This window comes from Poecilia reticulata, linkage group LG15 (genome assembly GCF_000633615.1).
Source record: "Poecilia reticulata strain Guanapo linkage group LG15, Guppy_female_1.0+MT, whole genome shotgun sequence".
Classification (NCBI taxonomy): Eukaryota; Metazoa; Chordata; class Actinopteri; order Cyprinodontiformes; family Poeciliidae; genus Poecilia; species Poecilia reticulata.
The window spans coordinates 22,137,407-22,162,666 of NC_024345.1; the positions used below are offsets into that span (position 1 = coordinate 22,137,407).

General features: G+C 39.4%; 1 long non-coding RNA gene across 9 annotated transcripts in view; it reads right to left on the bottom strand.

Annotated features, from left to right (window-relative positions):
- Positions 1–25,260, bottom strand: part of LOC103477130 (uncharacterized) — a 111,328-nt gene that overhangs the window by 64,976 nt on the left and 21,092 nt on the right. For 5 of the 9 annotated variants that reach the window (XR_535589.2, XR_535591.2, XR_535585.2 and 2 more), the window contains exons 4-5: positions 7,433–7,589; positions 5,208–5,307 (exon numbers count right to left, since the gene is read on the bottom strand). This is a non-coding gene — a long non-coding RNA (uncharacterized LOC103477130). Of the gene's footprint in view, positions 1–4,804; positions 5,019–5,207; positions 5,308–7,432; positions 7,590–15,798; positions 15,949–25,260 lie in introns of those variants that run through there. The other 4 variants (XR_535584.2, XR_001777319.1, XR_535586.2 and 1 more) reach the window with 3 other exon arrangements.

Genomic DNA, 25,260 nt, shown 5'->3' on the forward strand with positions numbered 1-25,260 from the left:
CACACACGCACACACACACATGCTTATTAGTGCTCACACCTATTACTTTCACACTCATTATAACAAACACAATTTACTACATTAGAGCGGTGCATGCTCTCTGTGACCTAACACGAACTAATATGGCGCTGTGTTGTCTGCGCGATGTGCAGCGAGCAGACGATGTTGTGAGGTGATAATGACCAACCGGCGTAATTGCTCTGCCCGGAGGAGAGCCGCAATCACCGCCGCCGCCGCCGCCGTTATGTAATGAAGCCGGCTGATGTGGAGCAGGTGAACTGAGTCGGTTCGTTTGGAGAATCTGCAGCGAGGAATTTAGTTTCGATAAAGATCAAAATCACGGCAATGCTTTTACAACGTATTCATTTACAGCTCTTACTCATTTCGTCTGAATCGTGTTGATTACAGAGAGGAATGTGAAATATAATGCGAAAATGGCCGTTTGTGGCCGTTTTACTGAATTTGTGCGTAGACCTGAAGTAATAAACAATAAATCAGATAATGGCGTGATAAATTAAAACAGAATCAGTAATTTACATTTATTTTTACTTTTACTGAAAAGCAGACTCTTTTGCCCCCAAATCAGTTTTATCTAATTTATCAAACTTGGCCAAATATAGCAAACATTTTGAAAGAAAAAGACCCAAATCCTGTTCTTATAACTGAAAACAAATTAGTGCAACTGAGCTCAAAAGATTTACAAACCTTTCTTTTTAAAATTTTAGAGCTGCAAAGTATAACATCTACTTTGCTTCTTACGTTGGTTAAAATTTTGCACATTTAGTTTATTGTTGAGTAAGCAAAAAAACTAACATTTGAAATCAAAGCAAAAAGTTTGGACACCCCTGTTGTAAAAACTTTATTTACAACCCCTGTTGTAAATAAAATTTTGATCATACTGAGAAACAATTTTCTAGATCCACATTTAAAGCAGAAATCTTCAAATTTAAAGGCATAAAGTAAAACAAGAAAAACAAAATTTAGTGAAGAAAGTAAATTTCAGAATGAGCGGAACAGGAAGTGGTTTTATTTTGAAATCCTTGGAACGTAGCAGCTAGCTTAGCAGTGAGAGGATGTCGGAGGAAAGTATGTTCACTTTGCCTGAAAAGGATCCAAGGTTATTAAATAATGTGATCCTATTACGAAGCTACAGGCAGTATAAACAGATTTTTATGAACCATTAACATCCCATAATAATCTACCAACAACACTGGCTAATAATCAACCTCATTCCAGCAGCTGCAGTCTGCACAATGCAAAAACGCAAAGTTTCTAATGCAAATATATTGGCACACCTGAAATACGACCAAACAAACTTATAAATAACTTTTATCAAGAACTTTTAAAGCAAGATGGGAGAGAGAGAGCAATTTGACGATAACGGAGGAGGAATGGACAATAATATGGAACCATCAATGGACATACAATAAATCACTACACTGGCAAGAATATGGATGGAAAAATTTGGTAAGATTCTTTATTACACCTGCACAGAAATGTCACTATGATGGAAAGCGTCCCGTATGTTGGAGAAAATGTAGAAATCAAAATGCAAACCACTACCATGTCTTCTGGGACTGCCCAATTATAAAAGATTACTGGAAAGAGATAAATAGTGCCTTACAAGATATTTTTAAGCAAAACATTCCTTTTGAGTTCAAGCTTATGTATTTAGGCATAATTCCTCGAGACGCCACAAAAAGAAACAAATATCTGATGACTATTTTACTAACGGCAAGTAAGAAAAACATTACAAGAAAATGGTTGTCAGATGACAAGCCAACATTAGATGACTGGATTAACGTAACATTTAACCAGTGGCGCAACTACACATTATTCAGGTGGATGCGAAAACATAGATCGGCGCACCCCCCCCTCCGCCCGACCGAGGGAAGGAACGTCAGGGTGAAGGAGCGACGCTCACTCAGCCCCCCAAAGACAAAAGAGAAATCTTACAACTGCTAAAATCTGACGCCACTCCATTTTTGTTGCGTCCGTGTTTTCTTGAGATTTTTGCATCGCTTCCTTCAGTGGTTCTTGTTGCAGCGCCCCCCACAGGTGAGGAGGGGAACAGGCTTTCCACTTGGTTTGTTTTGGCTCAGTGCAATGAGAAAGCAAACCACAGCAGCTGAAAAATGTAACAAATGCTGCAGCTTTGGAATAAACCGAGTCTCCTGGACTATCAGGAGTGAAAACACTCCAACTAAACCTGATCAAACAAAACTGGAAGATCCAACAATTCCCAAGCAAGGTGCAGCACTGCCCACCTCTTCATTGCTTGCACCTGCTAAAACATTTGTGGCATCTGAGCAGCAGTGCAACACATTTGCTTTTCATTTAACCTGCCATTGGAGACCTTTGAAGTACATAATAGCAGAGCAGCGCAGGTCCCCCTCCCACTCCTTCCAATCATTTACCTAGTAAAGGCGCATTCTCTGCAGCTAACCCGTCAAGCGGAAAACGAGTTTGGCCCAGTATTCCTCCCTCTCCGCTCTGCGTGTGTCACTCCCCTTCCCTTCCCACTGTGAACGCCTCTTGCAGTCCCTCTCTGCTCCTGAATGATGGTGTCAGCCGTTGGCCCCGTTTGGCTGTGAAAGGTTTCCGCGGCTGACAGCTCTTTGATACAAACACGGCTAATTATCGTTCGCGTCCAATCGTGAGGAAATTTACTGGCAAACAACGAACGCCAACAGAGCTCCGGTGGAAAATTTGACTTGGAGTCGGAGCCAAAATTGTCTTAATTTTTAATCATCTTCGGTGATAATAGCATATGGTTTTATTTTAGCCTGTAAATGTCCTCATTAGACAGATGGGGCTCTGAGTGTGTGATGCTGGATGCGTCCAAGGGAGAGTGTAGAGGCAATTAGAGTAATTCTGTCACCACTCTAATGTGATTATTATGTATTAGATTAAATCTGTTGGCCTTTTTTGTGCGTTTCTTATCTGGGTTTAGGGAGATGGAAATGCTGAATGTTGGAATTAATCAGGAGAAGCTCTGAAGTGAATGACTGCATGGCTAAAGTTTCTGTTTATTAGTTAACTGGTGATGAACTGCTTCACATTACAGCAGAAAGCTCATCTGGAGATATTTTCTTTTAATGTTCATTAAGGCCACGGTTCTCAAACCGTGGCACAGGGGCCACTGTTGGTACCTGGGATGCCTTTAGCTGTACCCAGAAGAGCTTTGCTAAATTCAACTTAACCATCTTCCACATATAAATCTCAATAAATTAGAATATTGTGAAAAGCTACATTCACAATTGAAATATTGAAATCTAATTTTTTTGTTGTTGTTCATACAAATTAAATGCAACCGCAATCAGACTCCTGTGTGAACGGTTCATGTCCCCAAAGCGACCCGAACGCAAGAAGAAGAACTTAAACGTTACACAGTAGCGCTCTGTTTAAAGAAGCAATAATGGCCGCCGCCATCTATGGATCAATTTCAAACATCACGTAAAATCGGCCTTTTTGAGGTTTACGTCACATTATAATGTTATTTCCTCAACACAGCCAGGAGTGTTGCTGCGATTCTTTCATGTATGTTTAGGAAATCTCCCATTTCAACCATTCAGGTGTGAAACAGGATTCAGCTCCTCTAGACTAGTAGCGGGCCGGAATCCCCCTCAGAAATTAAGTATTTCTTAAGCTCCGTCTAGCTCTCTGCTATGCTGCAGCTAGCATAGCCTGTCATGAATGCTAGGCTAGTTGGCAAAGACAGTGGATAAACGGTTTTCCTATAGCGGTGTGCCGTTTCTCCACCACTAGCACATTTAGCAGCGCGTACATGAGGTTGACTGACAACGTTAACCCAAGCCTCCTGGCTCTGATAATATCTCAGGGAGGAGGTAGAGGAGATTGATCTTTTCACAGATTATCTGCCTCATGTTAAACTGTCACAACATGAAGACGGTTTAAAAAAAATATGCAAAAAAAAAACCACATTTTTCTTTTAGAAAATGTACAAACTGTAGCTACAAATCAGAAACAGAGGATGTACTTTATTTTTCCTTGACCCATAAGAGCTAAAACTTAAAAGAGCTAATCAACGGTTTTAAATTTAACCCCAAATATCAAGAAATAGGTAAAAGAAAACAAGGGCGAAAAAAAGGACACAGCTTAAAATTAAATAAATCACACCTGGATTCCCGGTAAGAACTGGCAGAGAGCTTCTAATATTGCACTCAAATTGCTCCATTTGTTCTCTAAAATATTTTAATCCCGTCTGACCTCAAACTTCCCATGAACCAGGACCTGAACAAAAGGCCGCCCACTGTCCTCGCAGTAAATCTGTTGTCTCCCTTCTGGGCCCTCAACGGGGGATCATAGATCAGCGCCGCGCTGCAGCTTGCTTCAATTTACTCAATTAACTGCAGCTAAAGCACTTGTAAGTTCTGCAGATGTTGGTTTATTATGGAGGCCTAGAACGTACAAGTGGGTTCAGGAACCAGTGGGGGAGGGGCGGCGAGGTTCATAACCGGGGAAGATTGAAGATTGGAGGGTAAACTAATATAAATCTCACAGTTTGGAAAACAACATATCACTGTAAAGCTAATGGTTATCTCTGCTCTGACTTCTAGATTTATCAGAAAATGTCAGATTCTCATGAATAAAAGAAAAACGTTGTGGGATAATTTAAGGTAAAAGTGACACGAAGGTATGCAAAGTACACAGTAAGGAGGATGCTAACGGTAACCAGGTGTGGTTAGCGTCCCCATAAAACATCCTGCCAACACCCTGCATGTGCACTCATATATTTTCCTGCTTGGCAAACTACATTTCAATTAAGAGCCACAACACAGGATGACATTCATAGAGCTTTAAAATAAGGTTATGACAAATTATCTTCTGCTGTCAGACTAATATCCTCGCTGCAGGTTTGGCCTTATTGAGCGGGGGGGGCTAGCTCTGCGGAGCCACTGAGTTTCAGGCCGAGGCCGCGCCGCTTTAATGAGCTGCCGGCTGATGTTAATGTGAGCGGTTCTTCAGAACCACGACAGCCGATCGCTTTGGTTTCTCTGTCAATATGAGCAACAATCAGCCGGGAGACATAAAAAACAGAACCAAAATAATCATGACAGGTTTGTGTCATTCTGACGATAAATTAAACATCTGGAACATCTTAACGTTGGTAAAACTGTGTAAAAAGCCCTATGAATGAGTTAATGTTTTATCACAGCTTTATGAGTTAGAGGCACCATATTTACCAATATTAGCTGTGCACCGATTGCAGCTTTCTGGCCGATCCACCATTACCAATCTTTAAAAATCGTGACCTGCCGATTCCAATTTTACTCTTTTTTTCATCTGAAATACAGAGTTATATAATAATTAGTTACATTTACTCAGTTTCATTTACTTGAGTCACATTTTTGAAAAACAAACTTTTTACTACTGTAAGTTTTACTTTTACTTGGGTAAAAAAATCAAAGTTTGTGACAGCAACTTCAGAAAATGTGGAGGAGCTTAACTCCTTTGATTTGAATGAAAAACAATATTTGTGCTGATCTTCCAGACTGAATACTGTAAAATCTATTAGTGCAAAGCAAGCAACAACTATGACTCACAAAGCACAAAAAAAAGAAAATAAGATGAGTCTCACTCTTAAATGATTTCCCACATTTACAAGATGAAAAGTCAGACAAAGTCTATTGGGAGGCTATGAGAAGGAATTCCCCTAATTATATTCCCTGTGGGTAGAGCGTAATTTATTCAAGTTAATGCGTCTTATTTTCTGTTCAAGGTGTATGCCACGGAATTAGCAAACAAATTTAATTGTTAATCCATCTGCTTTGAAACAACCGAGATCTTGTTCCATAAGCTGTGAGTCAGCCTGATCCAATTAAACTAGAACGGAGACATTTGTAATCATTCGCCATCACGCCACCCCTGCAACCTACACAGATACACGCACCAAACCGGCTTATGCTGCTCCAGAGGAAGCGCACTAAACTTGGGTTTGGTGAGCAATAGAGCAACACAAACTGTTTGAAAGGAAGTAGTGACCCCAGAGAGTTTGAGGTCAAAGGTCTTGGGGTAAGAATTGCAAACGACATGTCCACCCTGGGGGTTTGCCTAATAACTTCTTTTTTGGGGGTTTGGGGAAAGCTAATTTCTCCTCTGCCTTTGCTGACAGGTCTTTGGGGAGTGATAAGCAAGTATGGAAGTGTAATGAACTTGTTTTCCTCCTTTAAAGCCCCTCGCTGTCTCCTAAATCACCGGCGCAGCCACCATCTTCTCTCCCACAGCTGCTGCGGCTCTGCAGATCTGAAATACTCCAAGTGGTGAAGATTTTAAGCAGATACTGACCTTTTGTCTTGTCCACTGCTGAATTATAGGCCATGTGGAGCAAATCAATTCATTTCTGAGCCTTTTTTCACGCTAAAAATCTGAAAATGTTCCTCGCCGCAATATTTTTCTAAAGGTTTCACTGTAAAAACGCAAAATGTATTTTTGATATAGTTTCTAGCGCAAATATCTCTTAGTACACTGGAAAAATTGAAAAACTAGCTTGTTTTAAGCGAATGAATAAAGAACCAGTTCCATTGGCAGATTATTCATATATTTTTCCCACTACTCATTTTTCATCAATATTCACTTAAAACAAGCTCAGATTTCTTGCTAAAAAGTTACTTATAAGTTAATCTTGTTTTCTTTCAAGTGAACTAAGAAATGTACAGTAAATATATGATACAAAATTCTGGGTAAGATTTAGTGCTTTTGCAGTGTGAATCAAGATTTATAAAAAAAATTTAAAAAACTAGATCCACTGGCAAATTATTTGACTATAACCTGGGAAAAATATCTTGTAATAAGTGAAATAATCTGCCAGTTAAAACTAGTTCCGGGTTGCTAGGCAACGGGCTGGGCTTGGCTGGCGTTGCTAGGTAACGGCACAGATTGTGTTTGTGAAAGAAGTTACATAATCTGCCAGTAGAACTACAACTTTTTTTTTTTTTTGAGTTATTCATTTAAAACAAGCTCCTATATGTTGCTGGAAACTTACTTCCAAGTTAGTTTTGTTGTATTTCAAGCGTACTGAGAAATTTGCAGTAGAAACTAGACCAAAAATACTTGGTAGGATTTTGTGTTTTTGTCAAGTTAAGAAAAAAAACTGTCTTTTCTTCATTCAGTTCTCTGGTTTCCGGTTCAACAAGACGTATAAAGCCAGAATAAATTAGAATTTAATCCCTGATTTCAGATTGTTTTATTTCCTAGATTTTCCTGCGGCGTTAAAAAATGTTTAAATTTGGTTTAGATGAGCCAGTCTGGTTCTGGTTAGCTGAACAGATCTTTATCTCCAGGGAAAACCCAGCAGCATCTGTGAGGATTGATAGGCAGCATTCCTTGATTTCCCCCCCACCCGCTCTCCTCCTGATGTAATGACATTATCAATTAGCCTCCATTAATTTAGCAGAAAACAAATAATCACCTCAGCCTGCCTCCCTTCCAGCATGTGGTTCTGATTTCCTGGACGTTTGTCAGTGGCCGCTGTTTTCTTAATCCTTTGGCCAAGGTGGTGCGGCCGGGAAAGGTCACGGCTTTCTCCTCCCTGCAGCTCACTTCCTGTCTGGCATTTCTTCAAAATGCTGAAAAAATATAAAAAAAAGTTACAATTTTAATTTTTCCTTCTTTCCACAAAGTGAAAATGACCTCAAATCAATTTTCTGATTGCTAATTATCTCGTGATGCTATTAGCAAAAACAAACAACAAGCAGGTGAGGGGCGAGGGCCATTTATGTATCTAGAAGTCTGATTTCTATAGAAAAGAGCTGTAAATTATTGTAGATCTGAAACATAAGATCTAGCATTTTAAAAAAAAAACACTTTTATCTTTGGTTTTTGGGTCTGTTTCTTTTTTTTCCCCATTCTTCAAAACTTTTGCTTTATTAGGTGGAGTTGATTAAATGGATGGATCAAAGTCTGCTCTGGAGTAAAAGTCCCTGAATGTTATTGTTTGTCTGTATCTTCTTTTGAGAGGCAGTGAAAATTTAACAGCATCAAACTCAAAGTTTGTTCAACTGAACAAACTAGTTTGTGACATTTTTGTTTTGTGGTTGAGGGCCACACAAAATCACTTCAAGGTCCATAAATGGCCCCCAAGCCACACTTTGGACACCCATACAGTATACATATTTACAACCAACTTTTATTTTTATTTCCCCTTTTGATATATTCATGTTTAAAATGTTTTCATTGATAGGAAAGTGGAAGTCGAAGTGAAATTTCTTGTTTTTGAGCACAAACTGGTGAATAAAGCTGGTTGTGGTTCTGTTTACCAGATCTTCTGTATAGAACAGGGTTGTCCAAAGTGTGGCCCGGGGGCCATTTATGGCCCTTGAAATGATTTTGATCGGCCCCAACCACAAGTCCAGTCAAAAACAACTGATAACAGCAACATCTGGATATTTTATGGTAATAAGAAAACCATCTGAAACCTTATTTATTATGTTTTGGATCTTTAAAAATTTATACATTTCATAAAACGTTTATCGACCAGGTGAAACTAAAAAAAGAAAACAATAAACTCATCTTTACATGTCAAATTTAACACATTTTGTGGCCTGTGAGAAGCTTAATTTCTCTAGTTTTGGCTAAAAGTTTGGACAACATCACGCCGACAGCTTTCTGTATCACTTCAGCTCCTTCATTTATGAAACTACTTCCACACATGCTTTTTATTTATTTTTTTCCTTTAAATAACGACAGACATGTTCAACACTTTCTTCATTTGAACGTTTCCTTATCATCCCAAAATCTCTGCGGGATGTTGGTAGAAGCTTATCTGCTTACAGATTAAATTAAACAGAAATGATTTTGTTTAAATCTTAATCTAAACTGCTGTATTTTCTCGATAGCAGAGCATGTTGTCGGCTATGTGATTGCTTCCCCCGTCTATCCTATTTATTTTAGACTGGAGGGAACAAATCTCCAGCTTCTCCTTCTGGTTGCCACACAGTAATTCCTGAGGAAAAATCAAGGACCTTGAAGCGTGTTAATGCTCACATATTGAAGCCTTACAGCGTGGTTAAGATACTGTACCTGTGAGGCAGCGCAGATAAGAAGGTGTGGACAGTGATGCGAAGTTTCTGGGAAGCATGTTTGGGTAATATTGCATCTAAACACTTTAAAGTTGGCGTAACTCATGGCCACACTTTGCCCCATTGTGAAGCAGAGCTAAACTCTCTCCTGGCAAAAATAAAAGGTGCCTCAATGGGAAGAAGTAAAACTTCTCAATTTTAGTTATGAAAGTACAAAAACACCAAGTACACTGTAAGGCCTTCACAGGATTAAGTGGGTATTAAAACTTATAGATGGAATTGGGTGTAGAAATGTCAATTTATTCAAGTCCGTCTTCATAATTTCAAACTTATACAAGTAGGCTGACATATATAAGAGTTTTATATCAGTTGGTATAGATAATTATTAATTTTTTTGTCTTAAATATCTGAAATACTGTCAAACTGGTGGTGTGACCTTTCCAGTTTTATCCGGTTTTCATTCCACATTGGGTTTTTTTTTTTACTTTTAAGTAGTTATGAGCCACAGTGGCGAAACTTTAAACTGCTGCTGTCCAAGTTACTCAACAGATTGTTGCTAGGTAACCAAGAGTGAGAGTGTTGCTAGGCAACCAAAGAGTGAGTATTCTATATATTGACTATTCATTCAGATTATATATATATATATATATATATATATATATAAAGTAGAGAGAGAGATTACGTGAGTGGTGATTTATATTGTTTGTGATTTAACAGTCCAGTCCTCTCTGCTCCCCGCTATTGTTGTCCCTTAAACACTTTAACTACATGTTTTTTGAAGGCATCATGAATTACACACAATTGCTAATATTGGCCGTGATATTTTTTCTTCTCAGAATTAATTCCGACTTTAATCACAAAAATTTTTAATTCTGAGAACAAAGTCAGAACTTAAAACAAAAACTCAACTCAAAGAAGGAAAAAAAACTGGAAATTTTGAGGAAAAAGACAATTCTAGAAAAAAAAAGTCAAAGATTTAAAGACATCCCTGAGAAATCTGAGAACATCAGAACTAAAAATAACATAAATTTTGAGAACAATGAAAATTCTAAAATATAAAAATAAATAAAAAATCTGAATTCTGAGGTGAAAATCAGAATTCTTTTTGTCGTTTTGTTTTTTACAGTGGCCCTAATCCTCTTCCATATAAACCTTGCCTGACGCTAATTAAACGTCTTGTATTTCCAACTCTATGACAATACTGCATCTTAAAATCTGAACCCCTCTACGTTTTATAAAGTAAGCCGTTGCCGTGGTCACCTAACTCATGTCATGATAAAGCAACCGCCTCCTTCCCCTCCTGCGCCTCCACAGCTGCGTGTGTCAGCAGGGGGATTGGAGACACTGGAATTCCTGCTGTGATTTATTCGTTGGACCTGCTTTTGACCCAAGTTCTGCCGCTGGAAATTTGCCATCACCTCATCCTCTTATCAGCGAGCACATCGGTTTGTGACTGGACCGCTATTTACGCCACGTTTGGGTCACCGTGGGCAGTCTGCGGTGTTTGTCAGGTGCATGGATACGTTGAGTAATTGAAGTTGATTCGAGCAACAATGGACCAGAGATTGGGCCTAATTTATGGCAGCAGAAGTTGTAGAAAGTGAGGAGAGGGTCTTTTATCTGCACAGAAAGCTCTGCTAAAACCTTCTGCGGCGCATTTGTAAAATGTCTGTTGGTAAGCTGCGTAGTATCCAGATAAGAAGAAAGGAAATCTAGAAATAAATAAAGAGGAAGCTCTCTCTCCTGGTTGCATGGAAATGCTGTGACCCACTTGGTACAATATTACGTCATTTGCAAATATGCTTTTATTCCATGATAGTGTATAATTGTGCAAATGAAATGAGATTATCTCTCTGTAGTCGTCCACAAACGGAGTTATGGAGGGGGACGTGAAGCATGTAGTCAACCTTGGGCCCAGGTTATTTTAAGGGAAGCCAATCTTTGATCAGCCAAGCTGAAATGGCTAAGATAAGTGGGAGCTACATCTCGCGGCAGGACCGCGCGCCGCTCTGATATTGCTATTTCCTCCCTGGTTTGTCAAGAGCGGTAAATAGCTGCTGCCCCCGCCGCTCCCTCCGCCCTCCGCCTTTATCTGCTCCCCACTTTCTTCTGGAGATCTCTGTCACTTTAATCCACAGAGTCTGCCGCTGGTTAACAAGGAAATCCTGTGTCAATTATCACCAACCACTTCCTGCTGGGAGAGCAGCGGGGAATCAAAGGGGCCTGAGAGTCTTTCACACCAGAGAGGAGCAGTGGGCCTAATTAAATGGCCCTTGTGTCCCACTGGCTGCCGGTGGCCGCGTGACAGATAGCGCCGAGCAACGATAACCTCCTTCAGACCGCGATTGTTTTGATAGCGAAGCTCGTCGGCGCTTCGGCTGCCCCGAGGTTGGCAGATCGCTATCCAGGAGCCAAAATTAACTCACATGTTGGACACAAAGGTTCACGGGGAGAAATGATGGACAAATGGACGTAATCAGAACGTAATGTGGAGCGGGAACCAAAACGAGGTCCGTGATGCAAAACGGAGAGCTGAGTAGTAACCAGTTATGAGTACTAGGCCTTCTAAGAAAACAAACTAATATAAACTAATTATATATCAAAATAATATAGAATAAATTCCAAATAATATGAAAACAAAGTCATAATTTTACGTGTTTTGTTGTTGGCAAGTCAACAACAAAACACTTGTCTTTTCCAGTAGCCATTGTACAACACATACAGAGGTAAAACCAGCTGACCAAATGTTTTGGAGCTTAGCTCGGGTTGCTAGGAAACGGGCAGAACTCTGCTGGGGTTGCTAGGTAACGGGCTGGGTTCACTGGTCACTGGGTGAAGGGCAGTATCTGTGGATTTGTAACGTTACATTCCGGAGGTTTTTGAAACGGTTCATTTTCCAAACACCAAAAAACACCGAAGTTACTGCCCAAAGTCATCTGAGTGTTTTTTTTTTGGCACTTATGCTGTTTTTAGAAGCAGTTCAGACCCAAATTAAAGTACCAAAAAGTATAAAATGTGAATTTTGCACAATAAATTTAGAGGTATTTTTATTATTTCTATATGATTGTATTCCATAAATTTGTGATCAACTAAAGAAAGAAGGATTGCATTCTTGGATAATATTTTTTTTCTATGGTATTTGAGTGGAGGCGTTTTATGAACCTCTTCCTGCACTGTTATTTTCTTAATATCTTTGATCCCTAATAAACTAAACTATGCTTTCCTACTAATGTTACATAAAGTATGTGAGAAGAGTAACCATTGTCATGGCAATGGCTGATGCACTACAAAAACACAAAATCTTACAAAATACATTTGGTCTTGTTTTGAGCGCCATTATCTAAGTACACTTGAAATAAGACAAACTAACTCACAAATAACTTTTCAGCAAGACACAGGAGCTTCTTTTCAGTTAATAACTCCTTGATATTGATCGCCATTGACAGATTATTTCACCTATAGACCCGGCATGTTATTGTTTACGTCCTGAAATTTCGTGCACAACACTGGAGGGCATCTGTAGAACAATCCCGTTAACTAAAAGAAACCTGGAGATGTAGGTATTGTTATTTTAGTTCGGTGCGCCATAGCAAACGGAAAAATAATAACTCTAAACCACTTTTTTCTCGCTCTCTGTGCTGGCCAAGCTACAGACTCGTTGCCGTAGCAACCGACAACAACGCCACTTTGTGTTTCAGGATTCAAAACCAAAAAACACTCAAACATTTCCCGCATAAAGAAGAAGAACATTCAGTCTGTTACAGTTTTATGTTCTCAGGCCTGATGTTTATTTAGTGATCGTTGTGGTTGATTAGCTAATTTAAACATGATCTGTCAGAGTTGGTGTTTAGGTTGCCTTTTGTTTTTATTTTGTAACTGAACCACATTGAATTCACATCATATCTACATTTCAAGGTTTTCATAGTCAAGCTAGCATAACTGAACTACTTCCTTCTCCCCCACTACTTTTCTTTTTCTTAATTAAAATGTTTTCCTCGTTGTCATAGTGTTGACAATTAGCAGCAAAGCACTGCGTCCCTTTTTCTTTTACATAGCAGGCGTATGTTTGAGAATTAGCGCATTATGTTGATAACCTAACAGCTACAACCGATGCTAGTCATCGTTCACACGCAGCTTTTTGCCTCGGGCAGACATGGGATCTTTCTGGAGCGACGCCACACTGCAAGACGTCTATAACATGGGAAAAGTGTCTTGTAAATGAAATAATCTGGCTGTGAAACTAGTACTTTTTCAGAAGATTTAAACAATTACTGACTTAAAACTATCTCCATCTTGCTGAAAAGTAACTTTTAAGTGGGTTTTGTCACATTTCCAAATAAACAAGCAAACAAACCCTTACTTGATTAATGCTTTGGATGGTTACTCTTTACTTTCTATTGAGTAAAATACATTGAAGTAGTGCTACTCTTACTTGAGTAAAATGTTTGGCTTCTCTTCCCACCTCTGGGGAAAAAGTCACAGGAATCTTTCACTCATTAAAATTCAGGTTTCATCCATCTGGAGAAGTGAACCCACGATGCATCATTTGCACACTAGTGGGTTAAGCGTGCATATTAAGATTTGATATGCCATATTTTATCTCTGCACTCAAAAAAACCGGCATATGGGGAGGGGGGAGCGATCCCTTTTTGAAGCTGTAATATGCTCCCCTCAAAGTGACAATTCCCAGACCACTTTCAGGTGCAGGTCTGTGAAAGCACGACTCACGGTTCAAGCTGCTTTATATCAACTCCCAGCATCATATGGGGTCAGTAAATCACCAGCCTGCCCGCCTTGTAGTTGTCATTTTACTCTTAACTGCCACTTACAGGTATCTAGTGTCGCCTGCATAATGTGAGATTAAGCTATCACCCGCAGTGGCTGCTAAAAGTGGCTTTTTCTCTTCATTAAAAAAAGTTGGCTTCTGACAAATTCGCCTGAATTATCATTTCAAATGCTTCCTGTATGAAATATGTTCCTGCAGGATTGGTTATGGATTGGCTGTGATTGATAGCAGAGGCAGCTGAAGGGGAGGGGAGCCGGAGAAAGGGAGTAAACATGTGCAAAGCAGCATGGAGTCAAACTTTACACAACATATGGTGTTTAAAGGCGCAGGAACTGAGAACGTCATCAGAAAGTTCAGCAGTTATAATAATTCAACTCAGAAAGTGGAACTCGTACATGGTGACGTATTGTTTATGGTAGTTTGATGATTACAGGTAATAAAAAGTCAAAATTTCACTTAAAATTTCCACAAAATTCCAAGTATTTTGTATTTATTATAGTGTAAATGAACCCAGGACTCATTCTGCATGAAATACTGAATCAATGTGACATGATTGATTAATTTTTCTGATTTTTTATTGAACCAGTTATGCTTATTTTATACAATATTAGACACACAGGAGAAAATTGCATTTTAAGCAATAAAATAAATTGCATTGCCTAAAATGCAACGGCACTGAAAACAATAAAAAAAGTGTTTCCATTGCAGTTTTGCCATTTGCATCCATTTTTATACAGCAAAAAAAAAAACTCAGAATCCGACTTTAATTTATGATTTTGGTGATTTTGGCATTTATCAAAATGCAATGTTTGTTCAAATGTTGACTTTATTCTGTTTGGAATTTTTATGATGATAAAGATTTGGGTTTTTTACACTGTAAAGCACCTGGAGCCGCCTTCCTGCTGAAATGTGTTGTACAGATAAACTTGATTGATTTTTTTTCTCAGATCTGACTTTAATCTCAGAATTCTATTTTTAATCTCAGAATTCTACATTTTTAATCTCAGAATTCTACATTTTTAATCTCAGAATTTCGATGTTAATCTTACAATTTCGGCTTTTTTAAATCTTAAAATTCCAATCTTCTCCTCAGAATTCTGACATTTATATCTGAGAATTCTGACAAACTCACAATTCCAGGTTTTTTTTTCTCAGAATTGTCTTTCATTTAAGAATTCTGACTTTGTTCCTCATAATTCCAATTTTTGGCTCAGAATTCTGACTTTAATCTCAAACCTGCCGATTGATGACAGTCATCCGTTTCCCAGCATCCCCGTCTGCTGGAGGTCCCCCCGTCCACCCAGCCTCCATCCACGCCGTGTCCACCTTTAAAATTTTCATATGGAGGATACGGGAGGTTCAGGGTGTGGGGGGCGTCGAAAAACCAATTTACGGACGAGGCGACATCATCTGTTTGGCCGTTTATCTCTGACACACCACCCCTCCGTCCACTGTTGACAGTACATGATATTCCATTAATCTGCCTAATGAAAATTTAACCAGTGTTATAAACAAATAATTGGCCATTATCCTCTCAAAGATCCCAGAATAAATTACTTGGGCGTTTTTCATGGCTTCTGAGAGAAGAAGAAACCGGCCCCTCCTGATTGATGTGGGAATAAACGCGGGGCCGGCTCCGGCGCTGCGAGTGGGTCTCGGGCTAAGCCTGTGATTGACTTAATGAGAGTCTTTGGGGTGAGTAAATGTTCCAAATTGCTCAGTCATTAGCTTTTGCTCGACTGTCTGAAGATACCCCCGGATCTGCGGCGCGGGGTCTCTCCTCTTGTACCATTCCGCCTGCAATTACATTTTCATTTAGAGCAAACCTCTGAAGTCCGATAGGCAGGCCCCTTTTCATTACGCTGGCCTCCTTTTTCTTTTTTATCTAAATGGTGTGAAATGTCTCTTCATTTAGACCAATTAAAGTTGAAAAAGACTGCGCTGTAATGAATTATCATACAAATTATTTACTTAGTGGCAGAATCTGTCTCCCGTCTCGACGTCCTCTCCGCGGACGGAAAACGTGGCGGGAGTCCACAATGGACCCGCTTTGAAAGTGAAACTTCCCTCCAAACGGCGCCGACTTCGCCGAGGTTACGTTTATCTCAACACATGGACCATCTGAGGAAAAAAGGGAATTCTGTGTCATCGCCGTGGCGTTTTTTCTCCCTTTTTTTTCAGATATTTAATTTCAAGAGATGTCTAAGCTCTTCTTAATTAAGGACAAGCTTATGGTTTCAAATTAACTCGTTTAATTGAGGGGCCCTGCTTCTCGTCTGGGAAGGCGGTGTGGAGAATGTCTGCTGGCTGACACATAAACACTGGAAGAGTTCACAACTATCACAGCAGCGCCATCCGCACCTCTGGGAGCGCCGCGCCGCATCGCGTCGCCACGCCGCTCTCCATTAGCGTCTCACAAGCAGAGCCGCCGCTCGCCGCGGATTCTCCCGCCGCCGTTCGCGTTCGCAGCCGGCTTGTTTTCCAACAGACGGGATAATGGGGGCAGGAATGAAATGCTATATTTTCCTCTCTGTGTTTCGTTTTCTTCGGCCCGTCGCCGTGGGGAAAGCTGGAGGATTTGAAGCCACTTGTCACCATGGAGACAGAAGCGAGGGCTTCATGCCAGAGTGGGTCTGGAGAAACCCACAAGATGAAGGGGCAGCAAAAAACAAAAACAAGGGGGGATGTTAGTTTGTTCCCCTACGGAGGAATATTAGGGCCAAGTTAGGAAAATAAAATAAATAAAATTACCAGAATAAAGCTGCGTGAGAATAAATTCATAATAATAGGAGAGTAAAGTCGTCGTTTTACAAGAATAAAGTCATGTTACAATTTTATTCTTTAAATATATGACTATTTTCATATTACAACTTTATTCATATGTTATTACTGCTGTATTTTTGTTTGACAATATGACTAATCTTTAAATATTAACTTTATTCTCGTGTTATTGCAACTTTATTCACGTAAGATTTTATTCTTGTAATGTGATTCTCGTAATATTACGACTTTATTCAATTCAAAAATACTTTATTAATCCCAAAGGGAAGTTTAATGTTGTTGCAGTTCATCAAGATGCTTCAAGGAGCCACTGAAGATGTCCTGAAGCAGTCTGTACCGCACCGACCTGAAGAAGTCTCTGACTGAAGACACTCTGCCTTCCCAAGAAGGCATGGTCAGGATTGTTGATTGATTTATCAGGCTGTTGAGCCTTATACTCCAAATATTACTTTATTCCCGTTCTCGTGGTTTTATTTTTTTAATTTTCTTAGCATGGACATAATCCGTTGTCATACCTACATTCATCCAGGTACATTTCAAAATAAGAGCATCAACATAAATATCGCAGTTCCAGTAGCTTACAGTAGAAATTTTCCTGAGATTTTCCAGGAGTATGAAGGGCTAAATGTTTACATTAAAAAATAAAATGATTTTTTCTTACTGAAATAACGTGAAGCTGCCATAAGTATTTAAAAACCAACAAAAGATCCATATTTGAAAAGAAGATAATGCTACATGAACCAGCCTGGAGTCAAAGAAATCGTACCCTGAACTTCTCAGTTTCCTGTTAAACTTCCCGTTTGTTTCTGATAGATCGCTGATCAGAACGAGCCAATCAGTGATTTCTCTTTGGAAACCTCGTTTCGGTGAGCCGGCCGCGACTCGGAAATAAAAACTTCCCACCTAAATAACGGCTTTTAAGCTCCTCAGAGTAGTCCAACATCTGTAAGACGGGTCACTTTCACGAGGTGTCAAACTGTTGCTAAACTCACCAGGCAATAGGCTTAAGTACTCCATGATTTGCACTAATTGGTATGAAATCGCCCACGGAGGCTGAGAGCAGCTACCGCTCTGCGTTGCTGCGCCTGCTCTGTGTCAGCGGCGATTCCTTCTGACAGCCTGGAAACACAAACATGAAATCACGGCGATGACCGCCCACCTCGGCGCAGACGTCCCGGGTTCGAAACCGGAATGGAAACGATTCTCTGTCGCGCTGAAGCTGTAGAGATCCAAAGGTTTAGCTGCTCCCAGAGTCAAGAAACACAGAAAGGCTGCAAATTTTCTGTAGCATGAAATCGTTAATGCTCGTTTATTGTTTCTGTATGAATGTTTAAACATTCCAGGACTTGGTCATTTTTTTTCACCGATTTTGTAATCCTATGTTAGGAATGTTTGGAAGGGATTTATTTTTTCCTCATTAAACTCAATTCAAAATGTACATGTAGAAGATAAAAGATGAGAAACATAGAAATATCTTTATCCTTTAAAGAACTCAAAAAGCTGCATTTCTGCCTCTCAGTTCGTCTCATTTGTCAAATCAGTCTCAAAACTTGATTCAATTTAATCTAAATAATTAATTCAACTGGCTTATTTACAGGCGAGAAGAGATTTCTTATATTTTCAATACATTTTTTTAGAAGAACCAACATGGAAACAGTTTACTATTTGTAAGAAAATTCAGAAAGATAAAAACGTACAAGCTGCAAAAACACAAACTCTTGCCAAATTCACTTAAGAAAAACAAACTCACAAGTAGCTTCTCAGCAGGATAGGAGATTGTTTTGAGTTAATAATTACTTATTTAAGCTGATGAGATGCAGGATGTTCTCACACTTCATAGTCCAGTAGACTCTGTTTGAGTCAGACTGAAAATTGCAACATTAGTTTTATTTTCAGCTGCTGAAGTTCACTTTCTCACTGCACCGAGTCAAACTAACCAAATTAATTGGAAGACCTGTTCCCCTCCTCACCTGTGGGGGCGCTGCACCAAGAACCACTTCAGAAGAAACTGAGCGCAACTTCCTTCTTCACGAAATGGAAGCAGAAAGAGTCGGATTTTAGCGGTTGTAGGGTTTCTCTTTTGTCTTTGGTAAAAAATCATTTCTCCCACTAGCGAGCTTGTTTTGTTTCTATTTACCCAGAATGCCCTGCGCTGTAAATTATTTCAATTATGCAACATTTTTCCTTCTTTTCATCAATAATAAAAAACATTACCTTCATAAAGTCTTAATTTTAAGTTTGTCTTGTCTTACTTCAAGTGCAATAAGATATTAGCATCAAATTACGTGGTAATATTCTGGGTTTTTGCAGTGAAATGCCCATTATTTGTGGCTTTCTCCTTAATTGGTGCTAATTGCTGCTTATTACCCCAATGAAAGCGGAAACAGACTTCATGCGGACAGCAACCTCTACATACAGCTTAATTAAATAAAGGAAAGGTTAGAGCGATGCAGATCTGCACCCAGCTTTAATAAACGTGTGTTTTCATATTCAGCACTGCGAGTGGTTTTGCCTGTAAAGGCTGATGAAATCCCAGCAGGTTAATCCCAGGTGTTTTTGGTAAGTGGGTGTATCTTCAGTCCCACTGCTCCTCTCTGAACAAACGTGACGACTCCGAGTTAAATGGCCGCCTGTCGCTGGATGCTTCTGGTCTCAGAGCAGTGTCACATGTTGTGTTAAGCGGTTTGGTGACATGAGAGGAAGTTCTTTATGAAGCTGCCGGCTAGCATTACCTCCCTGTTACGTTCACACAAAAGAGGGGCTGTTTCTGCAGTATTAATAACCGAGTCTTCACCTAAAAAAAATTAATTTGAAACTATGTGTACAGTCCTGAATGGGGAGAGGGTGAAACTATTAATTAAAAGTGGAACAGGTTCTTATTTTAGTGGAAAAGTGGAGAAATTACGAGCCTTTGTTGAGGAAGGCCCAGGAGCAAAGCTTTCATTAGCCTACATGCATGGCAAAAGCAATTCATCAGCTGTAATTTTGCCTCAATGGGCAAAAAAAGAGGGATCAACCTCAGCATGCTATTTATGGAGATTTACGGAAGTCTGGGAAATGCTAATGTGATTAACATTTATCTACAACGTGTTTCGAAATGGCCCTCGTGTCCACGTTTTGCCTTTAAGATTAAGTTATTGCACTTGGTGGAGGGAAAAAAGGCGGTGATACAGAATCTGCTTTGCAGTGCAAGAGCACACAATGCTGATTTCTTCTTTTTTTTTTTTTTGGAGAGTTTTCTGTCACATTAGTGGGGAATTTCTCTCCCCTCCCTTCTGTCTAAATATCTCTCTTTATGTGCGTCTGTCCCCAGATGAAGGCGCGGCAAGCCGAGCGGCGCTTTTGTCCTACCGGAGTGTCTCTCTTGAAAATGTGAACTGTTCCACGGATTAGCCGAGCGCAGATTTATTTAATGCATCCTCATAGAGCATTGTTGAAATCTATTTTGGGATACGGAGCTCGCCAAGCTCTAAGCCTGGTAATATATGCCTGCTACAGTTTAAGAGAGCGGGTTCAGAGACCCACTTTATGTCGGGATCATATGGATCATACAGTCGCTGGATGTGAAAACACCAAAGGCGGCTGCTTGCACTTTCATTGTTTTTCTCGCGGGGAACACAAAAAGGCTTGTTTCTCCTTCTTCCTGCGCCTGTTTAAATATTTGATGTCCAGGAGACGCATTGTGATACGCGGCAGATAAGACGCTGCCATGCATATGCCATGAGAGGCCTCTGTTTGAGATCCGGGCTTAAGGTTTCTGAGAGGCCAACAAAGCCACGGATGGAAGAGACTGCGCTGAATTTGCATTTAAGCTGTGGATTTGGGAGCAGCGAGAGCCGAATGAATACTAATATCGCATCTCATTTAAAATGCTAAGAATTGGAAATAATAAAAACCATGTAAATAAGATCAAGACACACTTTTTCTGCTGTAAATAAATTACGGTTTGTGTAAATTTTAAAAGAAGTGGACTAATGTTTTACAAAAACTAAACTGAGACGGACTTATTGCAACAAAGAAAAGAAAACCGAGTACTATTTTACGAACCATTATGGTTGGTTATACCCTATTCAAAGACTCAGTACGGTAAAGAAAGATATCCTTTGCTCATAAGCAATTTTTGGTGGACGATAAATTGTCCCAGAAGTTATCGCGATAAACGATAATGTTTTGAAACAATTTTCAAGAAATAGTGAAAATGCAAGATCCTCAAACTTTAAGTTGAAATAAACATTTAACACTGGAACAGAAAGACAATTTAAATATGCAAAATAAATAAAACAACAGAAACAACAAACAAAATGAACTATGAAGTCTCTGAAAACAAAACAAAATTGTCCAAAGCACCAGACTGAAGACTTATCATCCAGTTTTTGTAGAAAAACAATAAATCAGTCAAATGGAAATTATTCAGCTCGTTTTAGATCATTAATCGATTAATTGATTTATTAATTGATTTCTTCTTTAAGTTTGCTGTAAACATTTTGTCTCAAACTCAATTTTTAACTCTATTTATATAAAACTCTACATTACTGATGTGTCCCAGTCTCAAACCTCAGGCTGTGACTACACTTCCCAGCATGCCTTGGAGGTGGGTGAGGGATGGGGGGCGAGTTTTGGACCGGTTCTCGTTGCAGTGAGTGTGACAGAGAGTGACACAAAAGAGGAGAGCCGGGGGGTGCGCAGGAGTGGGGGAGACGGCGCCGGACAAAAGAGAAGACATGGGCTTTGCACGGCGGACACGATAAAGCCAGGAGCATTATCGTCACTGTGAAAGACGGGGGCCATACTTCAAACGGGATTTTCTCTCCATGACAGGATACTCCGCTGACGCAGAGCAAATAGCTCTCTGTAGCTGCAGAATATGGCTGCAGGGCCTCTAGCTCTCTTTTAGACCTTCAACAAACCACCAAATAGTGATAAGATCTGGTAGGAAAGGACATGATGGCGCGGTAGACGGCTACAGATAAGTAAATACAGCAGCGGCGAAGATGGACTCCATGTTATTCTGAAGAAAATTTTTAAAAAACATGAAGTTTACATGTGATTACGTCACACATTTGAATACACCAAAAAATAAATAAATAGGCAGAATCTTTTTGTGAAGTGACGGCAGACATAAGTTAATATCATACAATGTAAATGTGCACAAGCTAGCTAAAGCAAGCTAATTTTCATCTGGATTTCTTTCAGACAGTTGTTATTGTAAAATGAGCTGAATGGGAAAAAAGGTTTTCCAAAATGATTAATACGTTAACATTTGTGATAGATATATAACAGCATTTTATATAAGGGATGTTTCTCCATTAAAAAAAAACAATACAATGAAACAAAATAAACTAAATACATGAATTAGCTTGCATTTTAATACACAGTATAATATCCAGATATTAAAAATATGATTTAATAAGTTAACATGTAGCATAATATCCACATGTGGAAAACAACTGTTCAGATATTAATACAGACACATCGTAGTGTGTGATGTCACACGTGTACGATCCCGGCCCCGGCTGCCTGCTGGAGCCAAAAAGCTGCTCGCTAACGATGACCAGCATTGATTTTAGCTGACAAGTTGTCAATGTAACGCACTAAATCTTAAATGTTTAAGTGACGTACAAAAGAAAAATGGATTCAATCCTTTGCTACTAATTGTCAACACTATGACAAATAGATAAAAATGTCAGGAAAATGTTATAATTAGAAAAAAACAGTGAGGGTGAGAGAAGTAGCTCAGTTATGCTAGCTTGACTTTGACAATAGCAACATGTAGATGTGCTGCAGAATTCTCTGCCTTTAGGTTCAGTAATACAATTAAAAAAAGGCGTAAACACCTAAACACCAACTCTGCCAGACCCTCAGTAGAGCAGGTGTCTAAATTAGCTAATCAACCACGAGTCTGCGCGTAGAGTAGCTGACACAAACTGCGAAGAAAGAGAAGAATATGATTTGTTTTTCATTTCGGATTCATTTCGTTATTATTCTACCGCAGCAGCGCGGCAACAAACAGCGTGTAAAAGAGTCGTCTTTTTGCCCTCCAGCGCATGTTATATCTGTTGTTCTGTTTATTTTTTTTTTGGATATTTAAAATGTCTTTCAGTTCCTGTGTTAAATATTCATTAAAATTCAAAGTTTATTGATCAGTGAGAATATGTTCTTTAGGGCTGTTGTAAACGATTATTTTAGTAATCGAGTAATCTATAGATTTTTCTTACGATTAATCGAGTAATCGGATAAAAACAATTATGAAATAAAATATTGGTAAATCTTCCATAACACCAGTGTTACTATCGGATATCAACATCAGTCTATTTTTTCCACATTTGTGCTTCCCTACCAGTTACTTTTTTGTAGACCGGGGGAGCAACACGGGATATTTACGGCTCCTCCGTTCAGAAACTCATCTACCAGCCATGTTCCGCCTCCCGTTTGTTCAGACCGGGATGATATAAGTTTATTGTGCGGTTCGTCCGTAAAGCTGCTCTTACCCTGTAAGCATCAACCCTCAGCCGCCCGCCGTGTTCAGTCTCTCCGCTCACCTGTAGAAATCCTCCTCAGCTTCTTCCCGCCGTTCAACCAGCAGCTCCGGAGCAGAAAGGCTGCCGAACTCCCGGCATCGCGCCGGTCATTTTAAGGATGTTTATTGGTCCCACAAAAACGATGAAAACCCGGAATTATCACCAATCAGTAAAATCCCCGCGGGCCGAACTGGAAGATTGGACGTTATGCCGCTAACAGTCAACAACTCAGAGGCGGAAGTCAGAGCTCCGCGCAACGCAAATAATGTTCCGGCTGAAACACGGTGCGCTAAATGATAAAACATAAATTAACGAAGCTTCGAGGCAGGTCAATTTTCCTCGAGGAATTTTAATAATCGAGGTACTCGAATCACTCGAGGAATCGTTTCAGCCCTCATGTTCTTACATAATTACCATTATATTACTTGAAAATTGTCTCAACAATAAAAAACAACATTATCATTTATCGCAATCACTTCTGGGACAATTTGATATGATGACGGGTCTAATAATAAGTTCAAAATACTTTCATAACATATTAACATGACAAACAAATACAAATTTTTCCTCAATAAAATGCTAAAATTTTCACTAAGGAAATCAAAACCCAAACTTTTGAGGCACAATTGAGAAACTATAACACAAAAAATAAAATTTCAAGTGTGAATCTGAAACTAGAGTTTCACTGCCGATCCGATACTGAAACCAACTTGGTACTGATATTTATTGTACGAAACACGATAGACATTTCTTATTTTACATTAAATAGAAGGGTTTATCTATGAAGATACACATTTTATATGCAAAATCAATTAAATTTAATCACAAAAAATGTTAAAATCACATTTTTATTTGTGAAACATGCAAAATTTCACACACGAGCAAATCAAAACTAAACCCTATGAGGTAGAGTTGAGACACTATCATACAAAAACAAAATAAAAATTCAAGTGGGGAATCTGAACTAAAGTTTTGCTAGTATAAATTCAATATTGAAACCAACTTGGTATTGATATTTATTGTACAAAGCACAAACATAACATAGGTTTTTATCTATCAAGGTAGACATTTTAAAAGCAAAAAAATGTTAAAAATGTCCACTTAAGAACACACTGATGATAAAATTCACATGAAATGTCCATGTTTTTGTTCCATTTGGGCAGAAAGCACGCAGAACAAAAATATCCAACTGACTTTAAAGGGCGACTGAATCCTTTTCTTGCCACAGAAGAGGCATTAAGCTTTACAAATATGACTCTTGCAAGGAAGCCACGGGGTTCAAACAATTAGTCTGTGATTATTATTACTTCTGTTGTTATTACTAGTCCCAGCAGCCGGGCTGTTATGCTAACCCCGGACGCAGCCCATACTGCTAATCCTCGGCCCTTCTCTAACCTTCACCTTTACTCTCTTAATCAACATCATATTTCGGAGCAAGTGGGCAAAATATTTACGTGTTATCGCTCGGTGAGAATTTGCCCTCGTTCTGGGAATTCTCCGCTCAAGTTGTTTGCAAGCTTGTATACATTTCTGTGTGTGTGTGTGTGTGTGTGTGTGTGTGTGTGTGTGTGTGTGTGTGTGTGTGTGTGTGTGTGTTATTCTGGTCAGGCTCCTCTGTTGGTTTTTCATCTTTTGTCCAAGTTGAAAGTCGCAGTGTCATTAAGGTCCTAATAAATTTGGAGGAAGAAAGGCTCCCATTGTGGATGGGCTGCCGTGGGTGGTGGAATCCTGACTTTATGTAGCTCTGTCTCTCACATTATGGTGTCACCGACTAATATGAGTTTAGGCCTGGCCTTAGAAGTGTGTTTGAAAATAGCAGACAGAAAGGCAGCTGTACTGTAACCACAACTAGACAAGTTTATATCCCAGACTTGGTAAGAAAAAGCTTCTTCTTTTATTCCTTTTTAATTCAATATTCAACCCATCTGGCCTCAATTCGGAGAAGTTTTGATCCAACGGCAAATAGAAACTGGACAGCCAGATAAAGGAAAAGCACGAAAACACCAAAGCTAGCAAACACCAGAGTGAGACAAAGATATTTCCTATGCAAAGCTCGCACACAATGTCATGTGTGATAGCGGCGAATCCCGTCCAAGTCACACGCAGGGGGGAAGAGGAGGGGAGACAGAAATGA